This window comes from Ornithodoros turicata, unplaced genomic scaffold, assembly GCF_037126465.1.
Source record: "Ornithodoros turicata isolate Travis unplaced genomic scaffold, ASM3712646v1 Chromosome11, whole genome shotgun sequence".
NCBI lineage: Eukaryota > Metazoa > Arthropoda > Arachnida > Ixodida > Argasidae > Ornithodoros > Ornithodoros turicata.
This window is the reverse complement of record NW_026999295.1, coordinates 77,549-89,233: the sequence shown is the minus strand read 5'-3', so window position 1 is coordinate 89,233 and position 11,685 is coordinate 77,549.

The following is an 11,685-nucleotide window of genomic DNA, read 5'->3' as shown; positions in this document are numbered from 1 at the left end:
TGTGTCTTGTTCCCCTGTTGCACCCTGAGAGGTCGCGTTTGACAAAATCGCTCACAAAACGGCACTCGAAATGGCCAAATGACCAATTTCATCACTTCCGGGGCTTAATATAATTTGATATAATAATAATATTAAAGATGTCCTAAGCTGATTTTGTAGTATGTATATGTGAAAGTAAGATCACTGGGATTGAACCCCGTATCTTGTTCCCCTGTTGCACTTTGAGAGGTCGCGTTTGACAAAATCGCTCCCAAAACGGCACTCGAAATGGCCAAGTGACCAATTTCGTCAACTTCGGGGCGTAATATCATTTGATGTCAAAATAATATTAAAGATGTCCTAAGCTGATTTTCTAGTATGTACATGTGAGAGTAAGATCACAGGGTTTCAACCCCGTATCTTGTTCCCCTGTTGCACGCTGAGAGGTCGCGTTTGACAAAATCGCTCCCAAAACGGCACTCCAAATAGCCAAGTGACCAATTTCGTCAACTTCGGGGTGTAATATCATTTGATATCAAAATAATATTAAAGATGTTCTAAGCTGATTTTGTAGTGTGTATATGCGAAAGTAAGATCACGGGGTTTGAACCCTGTGTCTTGTTCCCCTGTTGCACCCTGAGAGGTCGCGTTTGACAAAATCGCTCCCAAAACGGCACTCGAAATGGCCAAGTGACCAATTTCGTCAACTTCGGGGCGTAATATCATTTGATGTCAAAATAATATTAAAGATGTCCTAAGCTGATTTTGTAGTATGTATACGTGAAAGTAAGATCACGGGGTTTGAACCCTGTGTCTTGTTCCCCTGTTGCACCCTGAGAGGTCGCGTTTGACAAAATCGCTCACAAAACGGCACTCGAAATGGCCAAGTGATCAATGTCGTCAACTTCGGGGCTTAATATCATTTGATATAAAAATCATATTAAAGATGTCCTAAGCTGATTTTGTAGTATGTATACGTGAAAGTAAGATCACGGGGTTTGAACCCTGTGTCTTGTTCCCCTGTTGCACCCTGCGAGGTCGCGTTTGACAAAATCGCTCCCAAAACGGCACTCGAAATGGCCAAGTGACCAATTTCGTCAACTTCGGGGCGTAATATCATTTGATGTCAAAATAATATTAAAGATGTCCTAAGCTGATTTTGTAGTATGTACATATGAGAGTAAGATCACAGGGATTGAACCCCGTATCTTGTTCCCCTGTTGCACTTTGAGAGGTCGCGTTTGACAAATCGCTCCCAAAACGGCACTCGAAATGGCCAAGTGACCAATTTCGTCAACTTCGGGGCGTAATATCATTTGATGTCAAAATAATATTAAAGATGTCCTAAGCTGATTTTCTAGTATGTACATGTGAGAGTAAGATCACAGGGTTTCAACCCCGTATCTTGTTCCCCTGTTGCACCCTGAGAGGTCGCGTTTGACAAAATCGCTCCCAAAACGGCACTCAAAATAGCCAAGTGACCAATTTCGTCAACTTCGGGGTGTAATATCATTTGATATCAAAATAATATTAAAGATGTTCTAAGCTGATTTTGTAGTGTGTATATGCGAAAGTAAGATCACGGGGTTTGAACCCTGTGTCTTGTTCCCCTGTTGCACCCTGAGAGGTCGCGTTTGACAAAATCGCTCCCAAAACGGCACTCGAAATGGCCAAGTGACCAATTTCGTCAACTTCGGGGCGTAATATCATTTGATGTCAAAATAATATTAAATATGTCCTAAGCTGATTTTGTAGTATGTACATGTGAGAGTAAGATCACAGGGTTTCAACCCCGTATCTTGTTCCCCTGTTGCACCCTGAGAAGTCGCATTTGACAGAATCGCTCCCAAAATGGCACTCGAAATGGCCAAATGGCCAATTTCATCAATTCCGGGGCTTAATATAATTTGATATAACAATAATATTAAAGATGTCCTAAGCTGATTTTGTAGTATGTACATGTGAGAGTAAGATCACAGGGTTTCAACCCCGTATCTTGTTCCCCTGTTGCACTTTGAGAGGTCGCGTTTGACAAAATCGCTCCCAAAACGGCACTCGAAATGGCCAAGTGACCAATTTCGTCAACTTCGGGGCGTAATATCATTTGATGTCAAAATAATATTAAATATGTCCTAAGCTGATTTTGTAGTATGTACATGTGAGAGTAAGATCACAGGGTTTCAACCCCGTATCTTGTTCCCCTGTTGCACCCTGAGAGGTCGCGTTTGACAAAATCGCTCCCAAAATGGCACTCGAAATAGCCAAGTGACCAATTTCGTCAACTTCGGTGTGTAATATCATTTGATATAACAATAATATTAAAGATGTCCTAAGCTGATTTTGTAGTATGTACATGTGAAAGTAAGATCACAGGGATTAAACCCCGTATCTTGTTCCCCTGTTGCACTTTGAGAGGTCGCGTTTGACAAAATCGCTCCCAAAACGGCACTCGAAATGGCCAAGTGACCAATTTCGTCAACTTCGGGGCGTAATATCATTTGATGTCAAAATAATATTAAAGATGTCCTAAGCTGATTTTGTAGTATGTACATGTGAGAGTAAGATCACAGGGTTTCAACCCCGTATCTTGTTCCCCTGTTGTACGCTGAGAGGTCGCGTTTGACAAAATCGCTCCCAAAGCGGCACTCGAAATGGCCAAATGACCAATTTCATCATTTCTGGGGCTTGATATAATTTGATATCAAAATAATATTAAAGATGTCCTAAGCTGATTTTGCAGTACGTATATGTGAAAGTAAGATCACGGGGTTTGAACCCTGTATCTTGTTCCCCTGTTGTACCCTGAGAGGTCGCGTTTGACAAAATCGCTCCCAAAACGGCACTTGAAATAGCCAAGTGACCAATTTCGTCAACTTCGGTGTGTAATATCATTTGATATAACAATAATATTAAAGATGTCCTAAGCTGATTTTGTAGTATGTACATGTGAAAGTAAGATCACAGGGATTAAACCCCGTATCTTGTTCCCCTGTTGCACTTTGAGAGGTCGCGTTTGACAAAATCGCTCTCAAAACGGCACTCGAAATGGCCAAGTGACCAATTTCGTCAACTTCGGGGCGTAATATCATTTGATGTCAAAATAATATTAAAGATGTCCTAAGCTGATTTTGTAGTATGTACATGTGAGAGTAAGATCACAGGGTTTCAACCCCGTATCTTGTTCCCCTGTTGCACACTGAGAGGTCGCGTTTGACAAAATCGCTCCCAAAACGGCACTCGAAATAGCCAAGTGACCAATTTCGTCAACTTCGGGGTGTAATATCATTTGATATCAAAATAATATTAAAGATGTTCTAAGCTGATTTTGTAGTGTGTATATGCGAAAGTAAGATCACGGGGTTTGAACCCTGTGTCTTATTCCCCTGTTGCACCCTGAGAGGTCGCGTTTGACAAAATCGCTCACAAAACGGCACTCGAAATGGCCAAGTGACCAATGTCGTCAACTTTGGGGCGTAATATCATTTGATATCAAAATAATATTAAAGATATCCTAAGCTGATTTTGTAGTAAGTATATGTGAGAGTAAGATCACGGGGTTTCAGCCCCGTATCTTGTTTCCCTGTTGCACCCTGAGAGGTCGCGTTTGACAAAATCGCTCCCCAAAGCGGCACTCGAAATGGCCAAATGGCCAATTTCATCATTTCTGGGGCTTGATATAATTTGATATCAAAATAATATTAAAGATGTCCTAAGCTGATTTTGTAGTACGTATATGTGAAAGTAAGATCACGGGGTTTGAACCCTGTATCTTGTTCCCCTGTTGTACCCTGAGAGGTCGCGTTTGACAAAATCGCTTCCAAAACGGCACTCGAAATGGCCAAGTGACCAATGTAGTCAACTTCGGGGCTTAGTTTAATATCATTTGATATAAAAATAATATTAAAGGTGTCTTAAGCTGATTTTATAATATTGTATATGTGAAATTAATATCACGGGGTTTGAACCCCTTGCCTTGTTCTCCTATTGCACCTTGAAAGGTCGCGTTTGACAAAATCGCTTCCAGAACGGCACTTGAAATGGCCAAATGGCCAATTTCATCACTTTCGGGGCTTAATATAATTTGATATAACAATAATATCAAAAATGTCCTAAGTTGATTTGGTAGGGTGTATATGTGAAAGAAATATCACGGGGTTTGAACCCTGTATCTTGTTCCCATGTTGCACCCTGAGAGGTCGCGTTTGACAAAATTGCTCCCAAGACGGCGCTCGAAATGGGCAGTTTTATCAAGTTGTATTGTTTAATATAAAAGCGATATAAAATACAAAACGGTATCATTTCTGTATTTCTCCCTCAAAGCAAAATTTTTCCATTCTGTGAGCCCTTTGGAGTTCTGGAAAAAATGACCGTCCGCCTATTGAACTCCTTCGTACCGGTCGTACTGTCTCAGCGCATGTGTATAATACTGGGACTTAGCCCGTCGAGCGCCTTGGAGAGGAACCCTGTCTGAGTCGCAACTTTGAAGGCCCTGGGTACATCAGGATGAACAGTCACGCATCGTGCCGTGGTTGGTATGTGGCCTGGAGGACATACTGAACAAAAATAGGCAATGACATTTCCAGAATTTGACTGTCTTTGTCGAAAAATCGTAGTCTAAACATGGGCGCTGTGCAAAAATCGCCGGAATCCCCATAGGCGCAATGCATTAAATTTCATTTGGCTAGGGTGCACTAGGTTTATATTCTGCTAGCGCCTTTCATGTCTCCAGGGGTTCTTTACATGGTGTTCTTCTCTATTAGACGATTACATCTTAAAAATTTTATTATGTTTTGCTGTTAATTGGCATAAACGCTGTCTCCCATTGTATTCACATCCTGTAGCCGCTTCCCGCATAGCGGCTGAGCATAGTGGCGGAGTGCCCCGGCGGGGGGGGGGGGGGGGGTGACCGCGAATTTTGGGATTGGGCGTGATTGTCGATCAGGCCGAGTCCGAATTCGCACTCAGGAGCATCCGTGCCGACTATTCGAAGTACCACCTGACCCTCTGCGATCTTTCGGAGCGGGACATCACTGAAGTACCCAACGTTGTGGCCAACACAACCAGTATAAGCACCCGAACTGACAAAATCACGAACACGAGGCCCGTGCCCACATGTCGGCCTTGGCTTTATCCTCTACCTCTACATGCCCGTTAACAGCCTGCGCACTGGGTGCTGAATTGAATTCAAGTATGAGTCAAATTCAATGTATGCGAACCGTGAAGTTGAGTACATGGTACAGGTTACCCTTCGTCTCTTAGGACGCCCCCGAGCTTACCATTACGGACATTCTTAGCAGGGTGTCGAACCGAAACGTTTTTCGTTCCGGTTACATCATAAACGATCCGGTACCGGTTCTGCTCCGGACAAAAAAATAACGGTTCATACCGGTTTTTAACCGGTTCCGCTTCTGCTGGTAATATTCATCCCCACAAAAAAAATCAATGTTACAAAATGTAAACCCGTTTATTCCGCATACATGGTATTTAATATTAATAGACAGCTGTGAAATTGGTAGCTCCTGGTTCCTGTAGGTTACTGTCTGTTCAAATGGGCTTTCTCCTTTCTTGAAGCGCATGCTACAAAAGGACTTGTTTGTCGTGATGTCATACGTAAAGTTCTTTCTTGCTGGGTTGCAGCGATCGCGTCCCATCCGAATGTCTGTTGCTACTGTCTAGCCAGCACGCACCACCGCACGAGTACGACACAACGTAGGAACACACACACACACAAATCGACCACAAATCGAGGAACACCCTCTCTCACAAACGCGCTCGACGGCTCCGTTTAATTTTCTTCGTGTCCCGTCCACAAAAGAGTTACCACTTCGCAGGGGCTTGCCCGCACGTATACGTAAATATATAGCTGCTCTCAAACAAGGGACGCGTTGCGCGACATTACCGATAAAGAAGTCGTTATGTAGCCCCTTTGGGTCGCTCTTTAGTTGAGGAGGGTTTGGGGGGATCAAATTAAAACGAACACTACGGCACATTGCTAGAGTAGAGAGTCACATGTACCTCTAAGTCTGTGTGCGTGCGCGAACGATAAACCATTACATAGGGCGCCTAAGGGTCATAGTATACCGACATACATTCCACCGTAACCGTAACCCTCGTATAGTATCCATGACATGACTTCAGAGCACACGACGTCTGTTTCATTCGCCTATCCGTAGTCCAAACCGACGAAGTTTTTTCTTGGACCGAAAACCGTTAAATATATTTTTCGGTTTCCCTCCTGAGCGAAAAAAAAACATATACGGTTCCGATTCCGTTCCGGTTCGCACCAAAATAGCGTTTTTTTCGGTTTTCGGTTAAGGTTTTCGGTTCGCTCCGACACCCTGATTCTCAGTAAAACGCTTCGACACCACCTTTATCGAAGACCGTCGAAGAGGCCTCGAGACCTTCCTCAAAGAGTAAGTGATCGTCGGCCACCACCTCCTAAATACCAAGAGAGTACTTAATGGTACCCTATCTCGCTGATGACTCAATTATTACGGGTATATCCATCCGGAGTATGGGCATATCCTCCTCCATGTAGTCGAGTGGCTACGCACTCCACATAGGCAGAGGGCACAATTGATCCCCGAGCCATATAACGCGCCACCCACTATCTTCTAACTGGAGGCCATGTTGTGTTAGAGACCCTCGTATATTCGAACAAGTTTCCATGACGAGGAAATACCGCCTTATCGACGTCTCCTGCAGCTGCCGGAGTCTGTTGCAACGCTCAGTTATTGTCCAAGGTGCGGAACACGGTGGAATTTTCAGACGCAGAACTGGACGGAAAACCCTCACCATCATGGCGCTCAACTGGAGACTTCTCGAAGAGCCCCAATGGCCCATCTTTTTTCGCATTACGGTTCCGCAGTGGAAATCAACTTATCAGGAACAGATGAGAAGTGTCCAAGCCAACTGGCGGGCGTTCGATGAAGACAACAGTTCCTTGGTTGTGAGGAACGAAGAAAAATACAGAAAAAAGGCCTCGTATGTGTAGTGTCTGTTTTCTGTATTTTTATTCGTTCCTCAAACTCAAAGAAATGTTGCCTCGAACTTATCAGACGCTGCGTCGAAGTCGCTCTCCTTGGCCTATTTTCTTTTTAGTTGTAGCGAACCAGCGGGCTAGTGAAAGAAGGATCTAACCACCGTGATTGTCTGAACAAACTGACTTTATTCCGAAGCGCACAGACCACGCTAGAGCAGTTGGCATATGGCGGCGCGTCATTCTCGTTGCCACACAGTTTTTAACGGACATGTGATACATACGGAACAAGAATGGATCATAAATCCACGGCTACTTGCGCGCGTCGGTTCTCTTCCAGCGCCGAGATTCCTGTGACGGCGGAATTCCGCTTTGCAACTGCGGGTGGCGTCACGCAGCGCGGACGAGCAGACAACGTAGGGCACACAGGAACGAGCACGCTAGTGCCTCGGAACCTCGCTTACATGTTTTATGTGCGTTTCTTTCTTTTTTTTTTGTGACAGACTTTTCTGGCATCGGTATCGAGCTTGTCCACACATGGTAGAGGAGGCGTACCGAATGCGCTCCTGGTTGATAGTGCTTCTGACGAGCAAAATCAACGAGCGCATGCGTTTTTGTACATACACAACGACGGGCCACTATTTATTATCGTGCAAAAAACGACATCGTACATGCCAAAATTAGTTGTCTTGCCGAATGAGTGTTCCAATTAGGAGTACATAGACATTATAGTTCTCATTACATATGTCAGTTCATGCCAGTCAGGGCTTCATGTCTTCATGGATAATCTTCATTTCATATGAGATATTTCATTTATAATCTCACCATCTTTCTTGAAAGTGCCTTGTGTAGCAGGTTGGGGGCCACTTCCTACTAAGTTCACTCTCCTGTATGAACACCTCATCAAGGTCAAACGACTGAGCGTAGAGGGCTGTTACCGAGCGCGTTCCCTTTCGCGTACTTCCACGCGATACTGCGTTGAGACATGCGTCACGGACTGTGTGCCTGAACGTGTCCTCTCTGTTGGCACACACAGCGGCACCGAATAGTTTCTTTGCATATTCTGCGTTGTCATCGACGAGGCTCACTGCTGCCACACTTCACCTCAGTCGTACATGGCTTAAAGGGACCGTCATATGCAGCGGCATGCAAACCGAAACTCTGGTGTGGGTGTATCACACGGCCGACAATATTCACGACGGCGAAAATTTCACTTCTGACAACGTCATACTTTGCACGCAATTTGAACAAACGTGCAGCTAGAACAGACGACGGTGAAACGGAAGTCGCTCGCCATCAAAACGGTCAAAACGTCACACGGAATTCCAGGCGGAGGAACCAATCGCCGAACATGGAAGACGACCGCTTCCGCTTTGCATCGAGGTTCCCGCTGTGGCGATGTTTCGCCGGGCAGAATTGTGGAATCTCGTTCGTGTTTTGCTGCATAAATTATTATCATAATTCAGGGACACGACACAGAAAGCCGGCTTCGCGGGATAACAGACAACCATACAAGACCGCCGACTTGACAGATTTGCACGAGGATATGGGAGGAGGAAAAATTCGGGGAGGGACGAGGAGGAGAGATAAGAAAGAGAACTTTTAACGTCATCTGCACGGCAATAACACTGTGGGCACGCGAGGCACGCACGAGAGCTCGTGCTCAGGTAAAAAAAACGCAACGCGTGGCTCAGAATTGAAATATGCATCAAGCCTTTTCTGTTGGTTGAATGTCGTTGCGAAATCAAAAATCGCGCTGTAGAAGCTCGTGAAGCGAAATGATTGGTCCGCGTGAGAAAGGCATGGTCTTAATATTAATAATTGGTGGCGCCGACTATGATCATGAGCGACGCCACGGTAGATACATTGGTCTACTTGTGAACAATTTCATGATGCAAAGGCAGCTATGGCCTTAGTGTAACCTTTAGTGGAAATTAATATGAGCGATGTACTCGAGAAAATTTTCTATTACAACTAAGAAAGAGTAGACAGGGACGTCCAGAGATCGCTATTGCAGACCTGCTGTTCGTCAATCAGTACCAATGTAGTACCAATGCGCTAGCTGCTGGGCTGTCGCCGACACACAGGAGCTGCAACTACGCAAGTTAAGCTAGTTAAAGAAAGAGTCATATTGGCGAATGTTCAGCCGTTCTGCTCCTACAGGGACAGGCATGAACTAATCTTATACTGTGCTATCTTATCGAAACTACTAAATTACGTCGCGCCTACGGTAGTGATCTGCAGGCAGGTAAAGCCAATTTTATGAGCAAGTGTACCTGAATTCTAAGAAATGAAATAAAAAATACTATATGATATCTGTATAAAAAAAAGTACCACACCAAGCATTGAACCCAAGAACGCAAATTCGTAACGCGCTCACTATACCACGAGACCAGCAACGCAACAACACAGCGCGAAGAATTTGGTTAGAAATACTCTGAAAGCCATCGTAGGCCTATCGCGTACTTTTTTCGTCGTGGGAAAAAAATTAGGACCTCCTGCAACTGCGCGTAAAGTTGCAGAGCGCACAAGATAGGCCAGTCTTTCATGTCCAATGTGGACACTTTTTGGGGAAGCACTAGTTTTGACGTAATTAAAGGATTAAGACACGCCAATGTATTCCGCCATGAAGCCAACACGGCGAAAATAAGTCTCTCAGGAAAAAAAGTGTGACGGTCTCATGCTACCAATCCACTTGTGGACAATCGAAGAACCTTCTGCCGTCACGCGTAGATGTGGACACTTTTTTCAAACCCTCAGTACTAATGGATATTTTACGGAAAGCAGGCGGAATGTATAGCTTCAATGGAGGGCATCGAGTTCGCAGGTTAAGCCAACTTTAAGAGTAGGTGTCCCGCAGTTCTGGGAATGGGAAGATCGACGCATCATTTGCTGACGCTTGTAGAATACTTCCTAACTGGAATCGCAGAGTTAAACGCGTACGCCGACACGAATACACACCGACCAGCGGCAAAACGCCAGTGCGCCGCTTGGATAATCTTTTGTGGTTGTCTCTGTGTATTTATCTTAGCGCTTCCAGATATAACTCGACACCAACAGGACTAGCACACAGTTTTGACAATTTGTAAGCTAACCCTTTGTAAACTGGTCACTTCGGAGTGTGCCCAAACTTCGCGGAGTGTGCCCACATTTGACGGATGGTGACATCGTTCATTCACGCAAACAGGTATGTGTGCTTTCTTGTTAATGTGCGTTACTGACCCTTGGCCCGCTGTAAATTGGTTTTGCAGTCACCTAGCTAAGTCTGCGAACGTACTCCAATCGAACTGTAGTTCGCATATTCCCATGTTTTGAAGGGCATAGTTAGCTAATGTACACGACGTAAATAACGGGAATTAGTCGAGGCAGGCCACAAACATAGACAACACAAACAAGTAAGAAATCCGGAGGATCCAAGTTAGAATTTTAGCGTAGCGTAAGCACCCTTTTCCGAAGTTAATGCTTGTTTGATATTTATAGCTAAGTTGAACATAACCTGATGAATCTCTGTTGGCATTACATTTGAGCTGTTGGCAAATTTATGCATTCTGAAATCACAAAGCATCACCTAGGATGTAAGAGATAAATCTAGAGTTACGATATTGGGCTGGATCAAGTGTAATATCACTGATGCAACTACTTTCATTGCTGCCATAAAAATGAAGCATGTATCAACGAGAAAGGGTGACACAGAGACATAAAACTAAACCAAATAACTGCACAGGTTTAGGCGGGTTGTTAACTTGGAGTGCCGTAATCATTTGCAGCACTTCCCCACGGAGTCTGATGTTGACATGAATGGCAATGAACATGAGGCGAGAGTCCAGTCCCTTTAGAATTTCACATCCTCAATAGTTCCCATGCCGTGCTGCCACATGCAAGTTAATGTGATTCAAACTTGATAGACGAGACATACAAGCTGCATTCAGTTCCTGACAAGGAAAAGAGTCTGGTTCAAACCACAAATAGCTATTATTGCATGGCAGACAATATAATGTTTTGACAATCAAGATAATGAAGTTGGACAGAAAACAAATTTAAAGCTGTAGAGATCTGACGTGTCTCTTTCAAATTTATTCCAAGTGGTGCGTATTCCCTTGAATTAGGAGTAATCTACAGGACAGTCCAAATTTTCTGCTAGTATTTCAACCATTATATAAAGTGTTATGTTACGTATCCAGCATCTACACAATAAGGAGTTCTGAAAATCTTCAGCCTTGTGAAACTGTGCAGGAATGATTTTGTTGAAGCCGGGGAGGACAAATTAAAACAGTGCAGCTGGAATGGTCGGTGTGTAAACAACCAAACACAAATGCCAGCTTCATTTCACACAGATATATCTCCTATCAGATCCTACTCAAAACCGTCCTTGTGCAAACCTTGACGTTCAGAAAAAATGAAATTTTGCACATTCATCTTCCAGTTTCTCAGATGTGCTTTGCTGCCTGTTACTTCCCTTGATGCATACCTACCTTGGGTGTGCATACCTAATTGAGTAATATGTTGTCTGAGGATGTACCATTTATTGGGATAGATACATATTAGGTCACTATAGATGCTGTTGTAAAATTTCTGCTTGCTGAGACCAAAAGGGGAAATCGAAGCCAAGACATTTCTGCAACTGCAGCACTCAAGTGGGGTGTCACTGCTGTAGCTGTTTTCATAGTTGTAGTGAAAACGCAGGTATCCAAGAAATAACAGACAGGCACAAAGCTTAACTGAATGCA